Genomic DNA, 21,177 nt, shown 5'->3' on the forward strand with positions numbered 1-21,177 from the left:
ATCTCGGCTGTTCAGCAGAAGGCGCATCTTCTACATCTGAGGCTACAGTTAGATGCATGGTGCCCTGTACAAATTTAAAAAGGTAATTCACTTGATTAAAACTCAGACAGTTCTCAAATATCAGTAATAACAGGATGAATCTTCCTGGCTTCTGGCTGACCCGGGTCCAGTTCAGTGCTTACATTGTAGGTCTAATATAAGGACATATCATCAAATATTTGTTGTAATCTCAGGTATTTGTGTGTGTGGGGGGGGGTTTTGTTGTTGTTGTTGTTTTTATGTGCATGGATAATTTTACCTGCATGCATAGAGACCAGAAGAGGACATCAGATCCCCTGGAACTGGGGGTTACAGATGGTTGGGAGCCACCATGTGGGTGCTGGAAATTGAACCTCGGTCCTCTGGAAGAGCAACCAATGCTCTTAATCATTAAGCCATCTCTCCAGCCCCAAATCTCAGTTTTTACTAGAGTGATAATATAATCTATCTCCCAGGGATAAAATAATCTGTCTGAACATGTGTGAACATTAGAATAGGCACACTCCAGGACAATAAGTGTTTCTAGGACAGTCACAGGCAAACTGAGATGTAGTGTCACCAATAAAAAATAAATAAGAAGTGCTGGATGGTGATGGCACGTGCCTTTGATCCCAGCACTTGGGAGGCAGAAGCAGGCGGGTCTCAGTGAGTTCAAGCTCAGCCTGGTCTACAAAGTGAGTTCCAGGACAGCCAGGACTGTTACACAAAGAAACTCTGTCTCAGAAAACCAAAATAAACAAACAAACAAATAGATAGATAAATGAATGAATGAATGAATAAATAAAAAAGCTTTTGCGCCAACCAATTAAGGTGTCAAGTTGGTGCTACTCTCTAACTACACGGGGAAAGGATGACACACTGCCTCCCAGGGGAAGTCATCTGCAAGGACTGTTTCAGAGTCCACATGGTTAAATTCAGGGTGCTCTTGGGTGGGTCCCAATGGCCACCATGTTTCTGACTTCCCAGCCCTTTAGCATTATTGTGAAGACTTTCCAAAATATGTCTCCCTTTCCCTGTGAGAGGCTGTTGCCTTGCAAATCCTCCCAGCTATGCCTACTTCAGCCCTGACATTCATCACCAGCATTTAATATCCCAGCGCCCACAAAGGGAAGGAACCAGGGCTCACTGGAGAATGGACCCTGGGGAGAGCTAATGCCCTTTTTCATCTTAGGAATAGGCGCTCATCCCCTGGTGGTCGTGTAACAAATACTAGTTGTATATGTGCCTGTGGGATTAGGGTAGGGGACTTCCTTCCACCCCATGAAACTGGCAGGAGACAAGAACTACATGGATTCTAAAACGCCAGTCTTTGAAGCAAAGGAAGATGTTCTACTTTATTATTAACGATCTGGGAAGAAGGGAAGAAAGGCTATCCGTTTCCCGGATGCTTCTTTAAACTCAGATCAAAAAGGTTGTGCTTGACCCCAGTCCTTCGAACAGATGCAAATGTCACAGTAGTCTCCTAATCTATTGGGGACACACTAAAATGTTTTTGAGCCCAAGTCTTTTTAGACTAAAGCAGTCGCATAGGACACAATTGTACAAGGTCCTCTGTGTTTATGCCTATATGTGTATCGTGTCTTTGTGCAAATAGATGCACACAAACACCTTTTATCTCTATAAAGAAAGCTCAGTCTATTCATAGGAAAATAGTTAGGTCAGGCCTTCTGGGTTTTTTGTTTGTGCGCCACGGGGCGCCTAATAGCACCGCAGGGGCAGGCATCCAATGTCACGCCAGCCACCTACAGCATGCAGGGTGCCAGAGGCAGTGATGAGAGCACTAATTAGAGGGTGTCAGAGAGGAGGAGAGAAGGAAGGGACAAAAAAATCCATGAAGATGGGAAATAGAGGGGGGTGGGCTTCCCATTTTTATTTATGGGAATTCTATGCTTTTGGACTGTACTCACTGCACATAGTAGTCTCAGGTTTCACAGTTGGTGGAGAAAAGCCAAACTGGGGAGAATGGACGGGTTTCCAGTGCTGGCCATCTGCTTAAGTGAGCGGTTTCTGTCTATCTTATCCATCCTGCATCATGGCACCTCTTTTCTCTGCCAACCACTGCCAGAACACGGCATGTTCAAGAACCTTCATGAAGGTTCCCTGATGTCATCAAGCCGCCCCACATCACCCAGGCTCTCGGTCTTCCTAAGGGCCATGTGTAGCTCTGCTTCTCACAGACATGGCCCTCCTCATTGACAAAGTAACGGCTTCCTTGCCAGAGCCGTTAGATTATAATGACTCAGGACTTGGAAGGTTCTTGACATTCCATTGGCTTTTCACCCCTGGGCCGGACTCTTCCTGCCCACAGCTGTCCTCTTTTCTTTTTCCAACTCTGTTGAAAAATAAAATTAAACAGAAACTTAAAAAATATCAGCACTAGGGTCCCACTTAGATCAGTACCATCAGAAGCCAGGCAGGGTAACCAGACAGGGGTCCTTTAAACCAACTCCACTCCCCAGCCTGTCCTCAGCAGGTGACACCCGGAGTCACTGTGAGCAGGCTAGCATGTAATGCCTCTTTCTTACTGGAATCCCAGGACTGAAAGACCCACTGTGCAAAGTTCAGAGACTCTCACTCCTGTCTCTCCCTAGTCCTGGCCTACTGGTCATTGGACCTTCAAGGAAGGTCAGTTGTATCCCCTTGGATGGAAACCATTTACCTCCTTGGCTGTCCCCCCCCACCCCCACCCCTGCCAATCTCAAACAGAAATGCTCCATTTTAAGGAAATAGGAGACACCCTTTTAAATTGCCTCCAGAGCTAATTTCAAACATTGTTTTCTCCCCTTTGGAGGCACAATATTTTCACCGGAATACTTGACCTTAATTTGCTTCACTTTTCCAAATGTGTTTCCTCCCACGGAAGACTAAGCCCCCAGTTCTCTTTCTATTTTTGAGAAAATAGCGAGGGCCCTGGAACCACACTGACACCCACAAGCTACCTCTGTGTGGAGATGTGCTAGACTCTTGGAAAGATTCAGTGATAGAATATATTCCACAGGGCTGTTAGGGACCACAGGTGTCACTCTGGGGGAGTGTAGGTGATATCCATCCTCTTCCCTTTAAATACCTGTTTCTAATTACCCATAGCTGTCATGTGACTCTAGAAGTGAATGTTTGGAACTCCTCATGAGCCTGCCCTTCAAACGTACTGCTTCCAAACCTTCCTCCTCTGTCCGGGCCCCTTGCCTGCTTCCTCCCCCACCTACACCAGACCAGAGCCTCAGGAGACATTCTGAACCTTCCCTCTCACTTACTCTTCAGCTAGGCTTTCCAGATCTATACTCTCCATAGTCCTCTGAGCCAGTCCTCAACCTGTGGGTTATGACCCCTTTGGGCGTCGAATGACCCTTTCATAGGGGTCTCATATCAGATATTTACATTACAATTCTTAACAGTAGCAAAATGACAGTTATGAAGTAGTGACAAAATATACGGTTGGCGGTCACCAGAACATGAGGAACTGTGTTAAAGGGTCACGGCATTAGGAAGGTTGAGAACCACCACACTAAGCCGCTTCCTCTTTATAAATAATACCACCTGTTTCCTGAACCTGCCCCTTTTCTCTCATTTCTCGTTGTCTTAAAGGAGCTCCTTCCTTTTGAACCAATTCTGTAACTTTTGTCAGAGTCCTTCTCACCTACTTAATCGTCATTTCAAATAGGAAACACTCTGGATGCTCCAGACAAGGGACTCCCATTTCTGAGATTCAGCACTCCAAATGGGTGACACTCCAGCCATACTCACTGTGACTATGATAGGGCCTCTCTCCCCTTCATGAAACCCTTGCTTCCTTAAGGACCAGAACCACTTTCCATCTCTCTGTGTTCTCCCTAATCTTCAGTAATGAATGACAGCTAGCAGGTTTACTCTGTGTGTGTATGTGTGTGCATGTACATGCACACATGTGTATGTATAAATGCATGTGGGTATCAGAGATGAACTTCAGATGTGTTCCCAGGGGCAATCACCTTGTTTTTATTAATTTTTTTTTTAGATTTTATTTTACATGCATGAGTGTTTTACCAATATGTGTCTGGGTACCACTTACATGCAATGACCATGGAGGCTAGAAGAAGGTGTTGGATCCCCTGGGACTAGAGTTACAGACAGTTGTCAACTGTCTTATGGGTACTAGAAATTGAACTGGGGTCCTCTAGAAATGGAGCCAGTGCTCTTAACTGCTGAGATGTCTCTCCAGCCCCTCACCTTGTTTTTGGGACAGGGTCTATCATCAGCCTGAAACTTGCTGAGTAGGCTGTCTGGCTACCAAGCCCCGGGGATTCACCTCTCTTCCCAACACTGGGATCATGATGTGAGACCATGCCTAGCTGTGCATGAGAAATGGAATTCAAGTCTTCAATGCTTACAAGGCAAGTGTTTTATCAACTGAAGTATCTTCCCAACCTCTACAGAGGATGTTTGTAAGTGGGAGACTACCATGGCAATGGTAAGGACTAAGGACTTTGGAATTACATTGCTGGCAATCACATACACCAGCACCAGCTAGTTACATGAATTCAAGCAAGTTTTTTTCTTCTTTTATTATTTGTGTTGACTTAAGGACCATCTTACGGGATTACTGTGCAAAGAGTGGATGAGCTGGGGCTGGGGAGATGGATCAATGGGAAAAGGCCTGCATTTGGATCCCCAGCATGAATGTAAGAAGTCAGCATGCACCTGTAATCCCAGCACTGGGAGGTGGAGACTGTATGCTCCCAGGGCTCACTGGCCAGTCCATCTAGCCATCTGGCCAATCAATGAGCTCCAGGTTCAACAAGAAACCCTGTCTCAAAAAACAAACAAACAAACAAACAAAAAGATGGAGAACAGTAATGAGAGACATCTGACATGAACCTCTGCCCTTTTCACAGGGGTGCACGTACCCTTACATATGTGCACATATAAGCATCCCCAACCTCTCTCTCTCTCTCTCTCTCTCTCTCTCTCTCTCTCTCTCTCTCTCTCTCTCTCTCTCTCTCTCTCTCTCTCACACACACACACACACACACACACAAAGCAAATGTGTTAAAGTGGGCTGCGGATGAATCTCAGTGGTGGCACACTTGCCTAGCATGTTCAAAACCCTGGATTTGACCTCCAGTGTCCCATCTCAGCAAAGCCTTGTCCATCCTTGGGATTTAAACATTCTATGGAAATGCTCTCTACTCCCACACCCAACAACATGAAGGACTTGGAAATGCTGATGCATGATGGATGCTCAGCCCACATTCACTACTCACTCACTGCATCACTGCTGCTCCGCCATGAGCTCCTTCAACAGCTCCCCCATAGAAAGAGCCAAATAAGGCCCAAGATCTGCGGCCCACGACTGCGACAGGTGTCCCTGCTTCCATGTTCAGCCAGCACCAAGTACCTCGCAGACGCCAATCTTAGACCCCACACTCTGCCAACGTTGCTGTCTTTTATTCAGTAGAATGTGCTCACCCTTCAAGTTGCCTCGCCGACGTTAACTTCTTACTGAAACTTAAAATAAAAATTCTAACTACATGCTCTTACTCTAAATGGCCCGTGAAGTAGCTTCCAACCGCGTCTCTCACCGGCCCCCAACCCTCCCTCCCCCTTCCCTTGCCTGCTGTCCTTTTTTCTCCGCTTGCTCTTCTCCTTTCCCTGTGCTTTCCTTTCGAAGAAAAAGATGCCGTGTGCGAGGCCCCTGATAGCCACAAAACGCACGCATACACCGCTGAGCCAGAGGACAGAGGTGTCTCGGTCGGGAAGGACTCAGGAGGGTCAGAAGTAGAGGGGAAGTAGAGGGTGTTACATCCGTGATCCCACCTGTGTTCTTGGCTTTACCCAGGTCTGTGGAAGCCAACCAGAAGCTTACTTTCCTTGTTAACAGAGCTCAATCACGTGTTTTGTCTTTATTACAGTTTCATTTCTGTTGTGAAAAACTACAACATGAGCAGTTTGGGGAGAAAGCGGTCATTTTGGCTACAATTTCAGACTACAGTCCATATATGCAGAGGAGTCAGGCAATAGGAACTGAAACAGCTAGTCACGTCACTTCCACAGTGGAGACCAGAGAAAAAGAAATGCGTGCATGCTTCATTTTCTACACTTTTAATACAGTTTCTGGACCCAACCCAGGGAATGGTGCCACCCACAAGAGCCTGGGTCTCCTCACATCAATTAGTGCAATCCAGACAAATGCCCCACAGACCAACCTGACCCATACAATCCCTCACTGAGATTCTCTTCCCAGATATTTCTGGAATGTAACAATGAAAACTAACCACCACAGTCTTGGCGGGCAGAGTCATGTCTTAATCACTGTAATAACCCTTCTAGTATAGAAATAATACATTAATAAAAAATTTTCAAATTTTTACCATGTATCCTAGTTAGGAAATACAAATCTCACTTAATTTTGACAATAGAGAGAACATAGTGACCTGTTTTATTATTATTTTATGATCTGGATGTCTCCTCTAAAATGAGGATTCAGTGTCAAGACTCTGCAAAGCAGAGAACTCTGTTCCTCATGTGAGCCAGCAGCTGGCACCACATCCACTTGTATCTCCTCTTATTTTACCGAATTCCCAGTCAGCACAAACCCTGCCGCCTCTTCCCCCAGGAAGTCATCCGTATTCACACACTCGGCCATTCGCTGGGCCAGCTGATTGTAAAGCCTCACTGCTAGACCAGCTTAGGCATTACAGCACAACCAAAGGGCGTGACAGTGTTTACAGTGCAGTACCACTGCAGGCTGTTACACACGTGGAACCCAAGTGTGTTTGAAGCATGTTCACACGAGCCAGAATGCTGGGGCCGACTGTCCCTCACGCCCAGGCTGGTGTGGTGCCAGGAGAGGCTGGTCCAAAGTCCAGGAGCTCTCAGGCCCTCTGGATCCACTTGCATTTGTCCTATGGGGACCACCCATATGAGCATGAAGGGAAGGAGAACTACTTAGAATGTTATTCCAGCTTCCTCCCTGCCTCCGTGTTTCTGCCACGACTCCCATCAAGCTGCTTTTAACATGGCTTCCTCTGGCCTTAGGAAACCCTTCTCCAGCTTACCTGAGGGGCCTAGGGTCGGAAGGACCATTAACTTGTGATCTCCTTTACCTGAAGACATTTTCACAAATAGTCTCGGACTCACACTTAACTCAAATTCTTAAATTTGGGTCTGTCACCTGTTTCCAAAACACCGACTGACTCGAAACCCAGCAAGGTCATTCTGTCTCTATCTCTTGAAGTAATTTATCCATCAAGGTCAAGTAGATGAACAAAAGACACCCAGTCACAGTCACTGAGTTTTTCCAAATTCAGAAATGTTCCAATCAAAGGCCCTATCAGAGCTCTTAAGGAAATATCTGAAGAAGAGAAAAAGTTCTTCTCTGAGTGGCCTCATGAGAAATTGGATTCAGAGAAAAGCTGCTGGTGGATTCCAGAGACACAAATCCGTGTTTGATTGAGAAGACAAAGACACCACAGTAACAGGTACTGAAGAGAAATTGTCCCAAGCAAGTAGCTGGAAGCCAGCAGCACGTGATTCACCAGTAGGGGCTGTCATTCTTCCAGATGGAGTAAGATGGCTACGAAGCGGAGTCTTCGTTCTGACCTTAATTATGTGGCTGAATCTTCATGGACTTTTAGTATAATACGCATGGATACAAAAATTACCCAGCAATCTGGAAGCTTAAAAGAAAAAAAAAAAGGAAAGAAAAAAAAGAAAAGAAAAGAAAAAGATGGCAGTAATTAAATGACAAAAACTATATTCAAATAAAATTAAGGGTTTGACTTAAAGCCATGGGGGGCATCTCCCTTTGTTTCACCCGCTACAGCACTTAAAGGAGAATGAGACAAAGTGAGCATTCTGGAAGAATCTGAACCCTGACAACTGGCCCCGTCCAGACAGGGAGGATGGCCAGTCCAAGGTCCCCTGTGTGCCCAGCGCATCTATTTTGGTGCCATTTTTATACTTCATACAAATGATGCAGGGAAGAGTTTCACGATCTAGGAAGAAAGAACTTAAGAGTTTGGCTGTGTGTTAGTTAGGGTTTCTATCACAGTGAGAAAAAGCAACTTTATAAAAAGAAAGGTTTCTTTTCGGTTTACAGCTCTCAGGTCATACTCCAGTGCTGAGGGAAATCAGGGCAGGCACTGGAGGCAGGCACTGGAGCAGAGGCCATGGAGGACTGGACTTACTGACTTGTTCTTTCATGGCTTATGCCGCCTGCTTTCTTATAGCACCCAGGATCACTAGCCCATGGAGTGGCAACATCCACAGTGAGCTGGGACCTTTTGTATCAATCATTAATCAAGAAAATGGTCCACAGGCTCACCCATGGGCCAATCTGGCAGGGGCATTTTCTCAGTTGATGTTTGCTCTTCCAAAATGACTCTAGGTTTGTGCCAAGTTGACAAAGAACCCACCAGCACAGGCTGTGATGTTTACCCATAGCACCTTTGTAAATTAATTCTTGCGAGATATTTTTCCAGGATTTAACCGTAATGGGGAAATGGTGGGCTGCATGTCATGGGGTCTGCTAATGTCCCTGCCTGCTGCTGCCTTGTCTCCAGAGGAGCTGAATGATTGGCATTCTTTCTATCAGGACCAGATGATATCCAGCCTCTGCCTTGTCAGGGTTTCATACGAGCAAACTTGAAGATTATGCTTATCTATTGATGTCTTTATTTACATCTCTGTGGTTCCTAGTGAGGTCACAAGTTTTGTCAAATGTTTATTTGTAGCAGGCTTTCTCTTGGGCTGCCAACCAGCTCCCAAATCATGACATGGAGACTTATTATTAGTTATGAATGCCCGCCCTTATCTTATGCTTGTCCCACTAGCTTTAATTTAACCTGTTTCTCTTCATCTATGTTTTATCTCAGGGCTTTTTAACCTTTCTTTCATTCTGTATGTCCTACTTTTCCTGCTTCTTCCCTGTCTATCTGTCTGGCAGCTGCCTGGCTGGCTGGCCCCAGGTGCCTCGCATTCTTCCTCCCTCATTCTCTCTTCTCTCTCAAGTCTAGATTCCTCCTTCTATTTATTCATTCTTCCCACCAGCCCTGCCTATCCCTCCTCTGCCTCGCTATTAGCCATTTGGCTTTTTATTAGACCAATAAGGTGCCTTAGGCAGACATGATAAAACAGCAACACATCTTTACATAAATAAACAAATGCAGCATACACAAATGTAATACATCTTTGCTTAGTTAAACAAATACAACATAAACAAATGCAATACCTTTACATAGTTAAAGTAATATTCCACAACATTTCCCCCCTTTCGTCTAAAAAGAAAGGTTTTAACTTTAACATAGTGAAATTATATTCTATTATCAAGTAAGAATTACATTTACAATATCTAGTCCATTTCTATGTGGCAAATTCAGACAAAATACTCCATTATTTATGCTATCTTTGTGAGTCCTAATTTTGTACCCAATATACTTTCTGTTATAACTAAGGAAAACTGTAACTATAACCATCTAGTCTTCCATTCCATCAGAGATCCCAGAAGGATACAATGTTACCTGAGTGAACAGGAAATGCAGAGCTAGCAACTTCCAAAACTATAGAAATGACAAAAACAGCTGTCTGCCTGGACAGTCACCCAAGGTTTCTCTGCACTGTTGGGGCACCCGTCTTCAGTCTGCAGGCCTAGAATATCTGGCAAACTTTTCTATGGAGCAGGAATTTTGAAGGACTGTTTGCCTTGTTTTGGCAAAGTGTGATAGTCTTGTTCCTTTGTGTCCTGCTTGTCCACTTTTTACAGCATACTGTCAGCAGTCAGGGGGCAGTTTCTTGACCAAATGGCTAGCTTTGCCACATTGAAAGCAAACTCCATATGGAGGTTCTTTGATGCCCATCATCCTTTTATGAAGTAGATTTGTGCTGCCAGGAGCAGACATGTCTCACTGTCATGAAAAGCCTTAGGTTACTAAATGCCTTAAATGCCATATTCTGTAGATTTCTGAAGGATTTGAAGAACATCTATGTATCTAAAATATATCTATTTAAACTTGAAAACATACCTAACATGACTACAAGTTTGATTATTATAAATGACTAACTACCTGCATTTCTTAACTATACATTCTAAAAAGAGCTGCATAAGCACAATACCCCAACAAGATTAGAAACATATATACAGTATAACAAAAATAACTTGAAATTTGTATCAATATACCAAAATCCATACCAATGTAAAATATTTGAGGTTAAAAATTATCTTTTTACCCTATATTTTTATATCCCCCCTAAATGAAGACAAACATCCATAATCCACCAAATGACCAAAAACCACCTACCCCACCTCTTGGGAATGTGGGTGTTGTGTTCTTTAGACTGCTTTCTGTTGTCTGAGGGTGATGGCATCTTTATGAGAACCTGAGAAAATTGAGATAATGGTCAAGTCCTGGGAAAACAAGTTGTAACATTTGTTGTCCAGTCTCAGAACCGTTCCCACGCAGAGAGAGCAGAATATACGTCACCTCCCTCATAGTTTTTCTTGGCTTATTTCTTTATGTCTGTAGGCAAGAGTTTCAGGACGTCCCCCCAATTAAACTTGGTCTCTACTAGCCTTGAAGGAATCTACAGCCTTTTATTTCCTGTGGAAACAAAAGCATAACCTCTCCCCCAATGCAATATATTTCCTGAATTCCATTTTAAGGTTAAGACTTTCCTAAAGTATCTCGGCTGGTTTAATTCAGCAGTCCCTCTTACGATCCCATGTCTCTCAGCAGCTGCCATTCACTCATCAGCATTTAAAAAATTCAAACTCAACACAACACCATACAGGTCGAGACTCCCTGTGCATTTCCCATCTTTATGGAACTTTTTTTCTTTTATATTACTTTACTCTCTCTTTAAAAACTTTACTGTTATTTGTAAACTATTTTTTCTATCATCAGCTATACCAATTTTCTTTTCTTTCTTAAGCCTATGCACAGTTCTTAACACACTGTTTGGAGATTTTTTTCCATCTGGACCTGTCTTTACTGCATGTCTCTAGCCTGTTTTGACCACATGAGCTGAATCTTAAACTCCTAAGTGGTATTGAGGCCCTCCATGCAGCTCTGGCGGCTATCTCTACCCTCTCCTCAGGTCTGTGAGAGTCAAGCCGTAAGCCTGTTTAAGCATTTAATTGGGGGCTGTATTTAAGCACCCCAGCTCTGGGAAGCTGGTGCCTGCACAGTGGCAGGCATTGTTACTTAGTTTTTTGTTTCTACTTAACGTGCTGGCTACTCAAGTGCTCACGGTATGGCAGAGCCTCTTATAGGAGCCATACTTTTTTTTTCAGTTACTTTAGGCCTTATGTGGAAATTCAGGCCCCACATTGGAACACCAAACAGAGAAGGCTTTCTCTTGGGCTGCCAACCAGCCCCCAAATCATGACACGGAGACTTATTATTAGTTATGAATGCCCGGCCTTATCTTATGCTTGTCCCACAAGCTCTTATAACTTAATTTAACCTGCTTCTCTTCATCTACACTTTTTATCCCAGGGCTTTTAACCTTTTTTTTTTTTTTTTTTTTCATTCTGTATGTCCTACTTTTCCTGCTTCTTCCCTGTCTGTCTGGCAGCTGCCTGGCTGGTTGGCCCCAGGCACCTCCCTCTCTTCCTCTCTTCTCTCTCAAGTCTAGATTCCTCCTCCTACTTTTCTTTCTTCCCTCCAGCCCTGCCTATCCCTCCTCTGCCTAGCTATTGGCTATTCAACTTTTTATTAGACCAATCAGGTGCCTTAGGCAGACATGATAAAACAGCAACACATCATTACATAATTAAACAAATGCAGCATACACAAATGTAGCAGATCTTTGCTTAGTTAAACGAATGCAACATAAACAAATACAACATACTTTTACATAGTTAAAGTAATATTCTGCAACATAAACAAATATAACACATCTTTACATAGTTAAAGTAATATTCTATAACATTTATTGGCTGTTGAAATCCTTTCTTTTTTTTATATACTCTTGTCTTGGAGATGATGACCCCTTTGTCTTTAAATTGTTCCTCTTTTGCTGGAGGATTTCTTCTGAATTCTCACGCTTTTCAGTTAACTGTATCATATACTTGTGTTAGAAAAAATTGCAGGGTCTAGGTGCCTATTGCTATTATAAATGACCCTTGATTCTAGGGTCAGCACCTGTGGTTATATACATTGTGGTATAATAGATAACAGAGAAAGTTGTGATCCTCTGAATGTAAGTCCTGAGTTACTGAGGAGAGAGACCTTGGGTATACATTAAGAGCAGGAACCTCTGAGACACTGTTGGAGAGGTCAAAGGTCATAAATTAGGGGGAAGCCCAGGAACTTACAGGACAGCAGCAGAAGGGGTTCCAGAAGATGTGTGAGGTGGGTTCTGATGTAGACTCTCTGATGTGTAGGATCACTTCCTGGTAGGGAGGCTTAAATGGATTTCAGGACCTAGGTCACAGGTGACCCCTTGGCTATCAGTCCAGTATCACACATGCAGAGGGTGGAGGAAAGAGAAAGGGCTTGGGGAAGACCTGGCAGTCAGCTGCTCATCTCCACCAGCAGAGTCACTAATGGCTTTGTAGTGATTGTCAGCTTCATTGCCAGTTTGGAGAGCCAGAATCCATCCAGGCTTCTCTGCACCACAGGACAGGCTAAGATGCCAGGCCTCCGATTGGCACCAGATGTCAGTTTGACTTCAGGTCTGTTCTGTGCAGATTGCAACCAGAAAATACTAAAACTGGAGGCTGTGGACTTTGCCCTCTGTGCTTCCACTTCTGCCCCTCCAGTCATCAAGGAGAGGGGAGTAGATGCTTGTAAGACCCTTACTTGTAAGAAGCAGGAAGATAGGCATCCTCAGAATACATGGCTGGCTCCTCAGGGAAGGACTGTTGGGAGCAGTGTTGCAGTGTTGACCCTGTGTTGTGCCATGGGGTGCAACCATCCACCTTGTGTTAACATCCAGAACTAAGTCCAGGCTGCAAAGCAATTAGACATAAGAATTTCTCTCTCCCAAACAAATAGCTCTGGTTTTCAGCTATTTCACATCCAAATAAAACTACCTCATGAGCTCGTTTCGCTTGGGCAGAGAATGAAAGTGAGAAAACTGCATCAAGCCAGGGTCTTAACTGCATCAGTGCAGGAACTAAGAAGCCTCCTGCCTCACTGCCTCGGCTGAGTGCAGCCTTTCCTTGCAAGGTTGTCCCCAGCCTTCTTGAATGTCACTTTCTGTCTTCTTGTTCATGCATGATAGAGCTATGGCCTCACCTGTGTGTAGACAGAGAGCAGGAAGGGTATATTGTGTGGCAAACGTGGCAAAGCATGCAGAACATCTAAGTTAGTATGTTAATAAGTAATGCTGGCCCTAGAGTACTGATTAACTCGGGAACATTCCTCCTCGTATTCTGTCCTTTCCCATGAGAATGGACTCTACCTATCCTCGGAAGAGATTTGGAAAACAACAAAGGCAGATCAGAAAATTCCCAGATTTCCTGTTGGCAGCATCAAATGGCTGTTATCCCAGAGGCAGGAAATGGTGCCAGAGAGGGTCGGGTGTGGGAGGTGGGGTGGGGGGAACCAAATCAGCCTCACGTCACAGGCTGCCAGGAAGTGAATTAACATGTTAGAGGATGTCTCCTCCAGCATTTAGGATAACAGAAAAACCATTTCTTGAGTTAACATGAAATTTCAAACACAGCAAATGCCTAGCTGCCCCCTGACATTCATCTCTGCAATTCTATTAAAGGAGCTTTTGCCAAGAGATTGTTGGGTTTCCAGAAATGAACTGACAATCACCACTGTGTAAATGGATTTACTAAGGGTATTATTTGGTTGTAGTATCTGGAATTCCTCCTTCATTGCAATTTTAAGGAGAATTTAGCTTTGTAACAAATCAAGCTCTGGCCCATTTTAAGCATGTACTTTGGCAGGGGAGGGGGGGCGGGTCAGGAATCTTCAAAAATCCAACTCTCCCTTAGGTTTTCTATTATTTTGATGTGTGCACCCATAAAATGTATCTCCATTTGCCATTTTTCCAGAGTCCTGTGTAGAATCTTATCCCCATTAATAGAACAAAGGTGTGAGGGAGGCAGAGGATCTGCTGGTACCAGTGTGAGAGGAAAGGGCAGGTAATACATGTGTGTAGGGAGAGACTCAGCCATATGCTAGAGTGGTCTGGAGAACTGAAGGATGCTCGAGCCCCACCCTACGCACTCCTTAAACAAGGATGCCACCGTGATGTTCCTGGACCGGCTATGCCAGCGGCACCCGGGGACTGTTAAAAATGCACATCACCAGGCCCCAATATGGTGATATTTTATTTGTACTGAAATGTGATTTTATTTGTATGTTAATAAATAAAGTTGCCTGGGGGTCAGAGCTAATAGCAAGCCATAGGAGAAGCCAGGTAGTGGTGGTACACACCTTTAATCCCAATCACATGACAGACAGATCTCTGTGTGTTCAAAAATACAACCAGCATGGAGACACATGCCTTTAATCTCAATACCAACCATAGAAGACCTGGAGGTCTGTACAGACAGGCAGTGATGAGGAGGTCATGTAGTTGGGCTTACAACCAATGAGAAGGAAGAACAGTAAGTCAATAAAAAGACAGACACACAGGAAGTAGGTCTCCTTCTGAGGGGAAGAACGACAGTGGCAGCCAAGGGTAAGAAAGGGTTTTTAGTATCAGCTCTTAGCTACTGCTCTGACCTCTTGGGCTTTTAACTCTGCATTTGGCTCTGTGTTTCTTATTTAATAAGACTGTTACATCTACACCCCACTAGCTCTATGAATCAGAAACTGGAGGACAGGCCCATCAAAAAGCCTACCAGTTGATTCTGATCATGGTCAAGTTTGAAGGGAAATACCTCTACCACTGATATTCCTACAAATTCTCCAAAGACTCTAATGTTAAGTCTTCCTTTCTCTGTGCAATAACTCTGTTGGGTTCTGTGAAGCAAAGACTAAGTATTTATTTCATTTCTGGCCCTTAATCTCCAACCACAATAGATGATGAAGTCTGGTGCTGGGGCTCTGTCTTAGTTAGGATTTCTATTGCTGTGAAGAGACACCATGACCATGGCAACTCTTATAAAGGAAAAACATTTAATTGGGGCTGGCTTACAGTTCAGAGGTTTAGTCTATTATCATTATGGTGAGACATGACAGCATGCAGGCAGACTTGGTGCTGGAGAAGGAGCTAAGAGTCCTACATCTTGATTGGTAGGCAACAGGAAGTGAACTGAACTAGGTGTAGCTTGAGCACAGGAGATCCCAAAGCTTGCTCTCAGATTGACATACTTTCTCTAACAAGGCCACACCTCCTCATAGTGCCACTCCCTATGAACTTACAGGGGCCAAATACATTCAAATCACAGGCTCTGAAAATCTCAGACTAAACTGTTTCTGGGAAAATCCAGGACCAATCCTTTGAATAAAATAATACCCAATGCAGAGAACTAAGAAGCAGTACTAGGTCTTTGAAGGAAGGGAGACATGTTATTTTGTCAATCCCTATAGCATCAGTCGTATCCTTTTTTGTATTGATACTATTCAGAGTCTTAAGGCAAGTTCCATTTGTTTTATTAAAGATCCAAGTGATTGCCTGATTGCTATTAATCTGTAAATCTCAAGTACAGTGTTACTGATTTAATGTTTGACATAAAATCCTGCAGATAAATAAGTTTTGCATGCAAAATCGTTTCCTCCCATCCCTCAGTATAATCCTCTTCTGTCTCTGCCTTCCTCATTTATCACCCATCACACTACACTCTGAACTTTCACTAGCAAGCCTCCTCCTCCTTTTGGGACAATTGGAGCCAAACTTCCCACCCCAACCCATTAGGACCACATATGTTTTTGAATTTCATACTGCTTTCAATTTTAAAAGAATGTTGTGAATATTATCAGGAACTCTGAAGCAAGACTCATAGATATTCAGGTAAAGTGAAATGAGACTAAGCAGCCATGTGATGGTTATGTTACATGTCAACAGCAAGCGAATGAAAAAGAAAAATGTTCAGGTTTTCAGAGTTCCTTGCATCCCAGCATTTTGAACACAGATATGACGTGTTTTACCCTTGAGCCCAGAAGCCAACCAGTGCAAGCAATATCAAGAAGTACTGAATCAGAATCTTGATATATACAGAGACAAGCTTAAAACTCCTCAAATATACTAACTTTAGATTGTTGACATTTCAATGGAGGAACGTATGAGTAATGTGTAGTATTGATGTTTACAATCTAGACCTCTTGACTAAAGCAGTCAGCCATCCTTCAAAGGCAGCTTGGACCGTGGTCTTGGATGGTCACATGTCCCTTAAGACAGATTGTTAAACAAACCATACTGAGCCAATGGCTAACCATGGTGAATCCCTCACACCCTTCTTAACTATCATTCTAGATGGAACAAAATATGAATATTTTTATATAAATAGAGAACAGAGAACTTTCCAAACATAACAGGACTCCAAAAATCATTAAAGGAGAAGGCTCAGCTTTTAGACACTGGTTCATAACCAAAATGACAAAAGTCAGCAAGAAGGAGAGTTACTAAGTTACCTAAATATCAGAAATTTCCCTAGGGGGAAATCACTACAAAAGAGCCAAAAGTAACAGCAAATACTTGGGAAGCAAATTGGGTAGATATTTATTAAAAAATGCTTTTATATATGAGCGAGGCAGCGACTATGACCCTCATCGAAAGTAGACACTTAGGGGCTGGAGCAATGGCCCTCTGCTTGGGAGCACTTGTCCTCTGTTCTCTCAGAGGACTGGGGTTCAGTTCCCAGCATCAGACAGTGGCTTAAAACCCATCATTCCAGGTCCAGTTGCCCTCTTCTTGTCTTCCTGGGCACTGCATTTACACACATGCAGGGAAAACAGTCATAGAAGACCAAAATAAATAAATCTATTAAGTGAGCAAATAGCCACAGACAAAGAATTGCACATGTTTTTAAAGTATGAAAAGATTTCCCATTTCTTTTTTTAGTTTTGTAAGACTAAATGTGAAAGCAAAAAACAAAAAACAGTTGCCAGATTGGTAAAGATTAAACCATAGAGTAACTGTGGTTTTAGGAGTTTCCTTATAATTATAGTCACACAAATGAAAATATACATTAAAAGGTTTTTCCCACAGTTTTATTTTCAGTAGATTAAAAATGCAAACAAACTATCAGTGGAAGACTGATTAAATAAATGAAAAATGCATCTATAGGGCAAAATAATCTGTAGGTGTTAAAGGAGATATTTCTGCAAGTGCTGACATTGACAAATATACCACTGAGTCTTGATCCCTGGAAAATGCCAGTTTCAGAACAGGGTGTGGGCTGTGATTGTACCTGGGTGTATGTTGTTGTGAGCCAAGAAAATGTCTCCATCAACACACCCTGAATTCCCACCAGTATCCATCCCCTAGAGGAAGCAAACACAGGGAAGGGATAGTTCATAGAATTTTGTGCACTCTTTGATATATTTACAATGAGAATATGTTTAATAATATGCATTTAAAAAGTTGAAATCTGCACACCCTTCTTCAAGTCAAGGGAAGCTTTGAGGTCCTTAGACTTACAAGCGAGCACAGGTGGGATTGAAGAAATGGAAACTCATCCTTTGCACGAGAGCCTTCTTTGCAATGGTCACCTTATTATTCATTTTCAGGATTTCCATTCTTTTTCTTTCTTTTTAAAACAGAATTTGAGAGGGCTGGGTGTCGTGTAGACCAGTCTTGCCTTGTCTTGGTTACTATTCTGTTGCTATGACAAAACACCATCCCCAAAAGCAACTTAGGATTATTTCATCTTCCCATTCCACATCACAATCTATCATCAAAGGAAGTCAGGGCAGGAACTGAAGGTAAGGTGGGAACCTAAAGAAAAGAGCTGAAAATAGAGGACTTGAACAAACACTGCTTACTGGCTTGCTCCTGGTGGTTTAGTAAGCCTGTTTTCTTATACCATGCAGAACCACTCCTCACCCACAGGTGGCGCTGCCCCTCCCGGTAGTATGGACTCACCCCATCAATCACTAATGTGAGTATGATCCACAGGCCAGTTGGGCAGAGGCATTTTCTCAGTGGAGGTTCCCTCTTACCAAATGACTCTAACATGTCAGCCTGATATAACAGTAGCCAGCACAATCGATCTCTTGTCAACTTGACACAGAAACACATTACTGTTAAACAACAGCCTTTATTTTCTTGCTTATCCCAAAGATCTCGTGTTAATATCACAATATAAAGTATAACAACTTTTCAAAGTCCTACAGTCTTTAAAAATTTGAACACCTTAAGGGTTCAATCTCTTTAAAATATCCAAAGTCTCTTTCAAAGTTCCAAGCCTCTCTAAAATATCCAAAGCTCCCTCTCTAAAATGTCCAAACTCTAAAGTCCCAAAACTCTCTAAAATTTCCAAATCTTTTAACTGTGGGCTCCTATAAAATAAAATAAAAAAATTTAAAAAATCTCTACATACTTCTTATTTCCAAAAGGAAGGGCCAGGGCACAGTTACATCAGATCAAAGCAAACCAAAGTCCACTCATACAAAGCTCAGGGTTAGACTTCTGGGACCCATTCATGGTGTGGGCTCCAAAGGACTTAAACTCTTCCAATCACAGCTCTGCTCTCCACAGCACACACAGCTTATGTCACAGGCTCAGGCCAGCTCCACTCCACAGCTGCTGTTCTCGGTAGTCATCCCGTGGTACTGGCATCTCCTAAATGTTGGGGTCTCTGCTACAACTGGCCTGCACCTTCACCATTAACCTCTCCTGGGCTCTTTTCAGGGACTCTAACCCTGACACATGGTACCAAGCCTCAGCTGGTCTCCATGACCCCTTCAAGCCTCAAACTCTAACTTACTGGTCATGAACTCCTGATCTTTCTGCTTCCACTTCCTGAGTCCTATGGTTACAGACATGTAATGAGAACTTGAGCCAATGAGTTCAAGCCTTTTCACAAAAAATTCCAGTCTAAAAATGCTCAAAAGGAGTTTCACCGTGTTCAAATCTTCCTAAGTAGAAGGACCATGCTTCCTTATACTTTTTGTAAAAGTTGAGTATCCCTTATGCACATGCTAGGGGAGTTTTGGATTTGGGGATCTCTGTATATGCACAATGAGAGTCTTGGGGCTGAGAGTCTAATATGAAACTCATATATGCTTTATGTACATCTTATACACATAGCCTGGAGACCTTTTACATGATATTTTTAGTGTACTGATTTTGCTTTTCACTGTCATCTGTCATATGAGGTCAATATAGAACTTTCCACATCCAGTATCTCATTAGTGCTGAAACAGTTTCAGATGTGGGAGCACCTCAAGGTCAGGGGTGTGCATAATGGGTCACTGAGTGATAGCAAGTGTCAGGGAACAGGGGGGCGCTGTAGATATTAGTTTATTCTGTGTCTACGAGGTCAGAATGCAAATCCAGTGCTAGAATGCAGTGCTCGGCTCCTGGGTACCTGCCTTCATTCTTGGCTTGTCCTGACTGTGCAGCGTGTACACAGCATGCTGGCTCCAGTTAAGCCAGCTACTCAGGCCCTCTTCTAGTAACTTCCATCAGTTACTGAAGAGCTCAGGATGAGTACATCTGAGGCCAAAACTGGGATGACCAGGGAAGGGGAAACTAAGTATTGGCTATAGACTCTGTTTTGTCTCTGTTGGTAGAAAGGAGCTGATGTCACACACATACACACACACACACACACACACACACACACACACACACACACACACACACACACACACACTCCAGCCTGTCCATTAAGAATACATTTTTAGACCTAAATGATGCTGTGTGCTCCATCAGGCAGGACAGAGGAGAAACAGTGAGCAAAACCCAATGAGAGCCCACTCCTTAGAAAAAAAGCTACCCCTCCTTGTGCTGGCCCATGTAGCCCAAGATCTACTGGCCAGACATTAGAAGAGAAAAACAGGGATTGCAAAGATGTTTGCCCTCAGGCTAGTTTACTGCATTTTCAGTTCTAGCACAAGTCAGGTCCCTATTAGTCTGCCCTGTTCTCAGCACAGTGGATGAATCAAAGGGGATCCGCTGTGAAAATAAGAGCTGTGGAGTTGCTATTGCTGGGATTTGCATCACCAGCTTCCTAGCAATCCATCTGACATCAGTGACGTCTTTAGGACTCCAAATTTAGAACATTTATTTAGGAACTTAACTTCAGTCTCTTAACAGCTCCCTCCTGACAATGCATGCTGGATGTTTTGGTTTGCTAATCCAACAGTCATTTCTGAGATCCATACAAATGAAAAACCATACCAATAAGACACGAAACCCTTAATTACTCTAATGTATGTCCCAAGGCTCTCCTCCCATCTCCTCCCTCCCCTCCAGCCATCCTTAACTTCTCTGGGCACCATCCAGGAGGCTGAGGCATCCAGCCCATGGCTGTTCCCTTCCACAGGCTGCGGGAAATTTGTTTTACAAGGCTGGTTTTAACGGAGCTACCTGCTGTGCACCACATTGCTACTGTTTGTGAAGTGAATGATGGGAAAGGCAAGTCTGTGATTTCATTTGTTCAGACCGATTACTCACACGTTGCACACGGTATCATTTGCTTGTCACTTAATGACTGACCAGCCTGCCTGAATCATTAGTGCTGCGGCGCAGTGAAAGGAAGACCTCCGTATAATGAGGAGCTGAAGGAAGTGGAGTGCTGTTTTACCTAAAAGAAATGGTGCGCGGAGATCCAGCACAGCTGCAGGTGTTCGGATGACAATGTGGGAAGCAGTTAGCTTCCAATTTAGCAGAAAATTAAGAGCGAAAAAACTGTTATTTGTGAGAGAAGATACTCATGGCAAGCAATCATCCTCGCTCTGCATCCACAAGACGAGCATTCAGCTGTCTTTGTCGTGACTTAAAACAATTGGTATCTTGGGCTGCATTCAACACCAGATTGGTGCTTATTATCTGCAGTTTATTCTTTCTTGGGATATTTTGTGTCCCCCCACTTCCCCCATTTTATGGTTAATTTGCTTGCTTGAATGTAAAGCATTTAAGCTGAAAAATCTGGATGGTGGCTGATCATTGTGCCAGGGCTCTGGACTGTATGATACAAGATAATTGGCAATTTTCAAATTCATAATCCATTTTGTTCCACTCGCCTCCCCCCACCTTGTCCCTTCTGGTAGCCTCTCTGCTGCTCTTTGGTGTAATTCCTGAAAGTGC

This window comes from Peromyscus maniculatus, chromosome 14, assembly GCF_049852395.1.
Source record: "Peromyscus maniculatus bairdii isolate BWxNUB_F1_BW_parent chromosome 14, HU_Pman_BW_mat_3.1, whole genome shotgun sequence".
In the NCBI taxonomy this organism is placed as follows: domain Eukaryota; kingdom Metazoa; phylum Chordata; class Mammalia; order Rodentia; family Cricetidae; genus Peromyscus; species Peromyscus maniculatus.